The sequence below is a fragment of the Penaeus monodon genome, chromosome 31, assembly GCF_015228065.2.
Source record: "Penaeus monodon isolate SGIC_2016 chromosome 31, NSTDA_Pmon_1, whole genome shotgun sequence".
Classification (NCBI taxonomy): Eukaryota; Metazoa; Arthropoda; class Malacostraca; order Decapoda; family Penaeidae; genus Penaeus; species Penaeus monodon.
Window position 1 is genome coordinate 18,355,029 of NC_051416.1, and position 2,032 is coordinate 18,357,060.

Genomic DNA, 2,032 nt, shown 5'->3' on the forward strand with positions numbered 1-2,032 from the left:
ACGACCGTCCCAAATAATCCTAGAAAGGGGTCTAGGCGCTCAGGATGGGATCCGGACAACGGAGGATGGGGCGAGGGGAGCCAAGGCGGCGCGGCCTTGCGAGAAAGGCGCAGCAGCGGAGCCTCTGGGGAAAGGCCAGAGGTTGCACGCCAGGCTGGGAGACGAGGCAAAGGCACGCATTCCTCGTGCATCGCCATTTCTGAAAAGAGCACGAGAAAAGATCTATGACTTGGGTTCTCGCGAGGAAATCCATTATATCTCTGAACCAAGATACTTTCTGATGGAGCCAAATGATCACGGATATGCACATTCTGCCCTTTCTTGTAGTCTTTGAGGATTTAGTTTCCGACCTCACATCATTAGTCTACTCGTCTTATCACTGTATAAGCGTATGTCCGGCCGTTATACGATACCATGTGTGCTACATGTACTCTGTGTGTTGTGTAGTGCCGTTGACTAACGTTATTTGGCCCAAGAGCCTCCTTGCAATTATGAAACTCACACATGCATCAGGCCCTGAGTGCAGCTGGATGATGTAACCCCCCATGATAGGATGTCGTTGCGGTTATAGAAAGAACCTGACTCGCTCATGCCCAGATGGCTAGCCGTTGCCCTACTTTCCAGTGGACTGATCGCTTGCCCTTCGTAAGTATTCGAACCAGCAAAATGGTAGAAAGCCTGCTAGGCTATGCTTATATCAGACGCTGAATGCATGATATGCCATCTTATAATACAAAGACAGTTTCATAAAGCGCAATACTGATCATAAGAATTTTGGATATCAGTACGGACATCTCATGCACTCCTGCCAAGAAACCACGTTTGCGTGGCTGCCACGTCAAACAAGTAATTTATGGCAAGGCCCTAAGCGAGTGCCTGTTCATAGTGTGCATTAAGAGCGCGAGCATGCGATCTGTCCCCTGTGTGGGAGGAGGATAGACCACATACACGAACGCACGACACACATGCAAAGCTCACGCTATGAGTCACATAAGTATGTACAATTATATGTTTATAATGTAAGTATGGCGTCAAGATGTACATTTCGTTAGCGTTAGTGATAGTGGTGACAAACATGCTTACGCCCAGTAAGCCTATGACAGACTAGATGCATGAGAATGTAATAATGTGTATGCTTAATAGCTTAATATAAAACTAAATAACTTCAAATACTATGTACTGAGTCCTGGTGAAATAATATAATGTAATGTCGACAGAATAGAGAGAGACTGTGATAGTATCGATATTTAAAACAGTAATAGCCATTTTTATCTTCCTTTGTGCTCCGCACTGTTAACTGTGGCAGGTTCTCGACATATCGAATGTCAAATATTTTTTTTTTCCTCCATATAATTCGAAATACAGCAGAATACTGCATATATAGCCTTGCATCTGGAGAACACTCGATCCACTACAAAAGTTGTTGATTTTGTTTTTGTTAGTAATGTATTGTCATTAAGACTGAAGAACTTTTATCCTAAACGACTCTATGGGTGCTGATGACACAGGTTCTACGCCTAGTTAGACTAATTGGTACTTGTTTTTATTAAATAGTAAGCATACGAAATACGGTATGACCTTCCAAAACAAAAACATTACTGAATGCGTCCCAGTAGAAAGCATAGCTAGCATCCTGGCGTCCTGCCCCCCCTCCCCCTTTCGTGTCAACCTTTAAGATTCAGATTTATACAAGGATACATTTATTCTCACGTAACTGGATATGAGTTTCGGCTGTTAGCACTTTTTCTTCTTATTTCATTAAATAATACAATTAGTAAGAAACCGTAATGTAAGACAATATTGAATATAATTTGTGCGAATGTGTCATGATAACCTGACAATCTCTTTATAGGTATCATAGTAACGCTACCTATCTATTAATTTCAATAAATGTATTTACAGCGAAATACTCGAGTGTATCGCTGCACCTGTACTTTTGTGCATTTAGTCACCAAACCTCCTTGTTGATAAGTGCAAAATGAAATTTAATGAGGTAAGTTCCTATTTCTACCACCAATGCCTCATATATGTG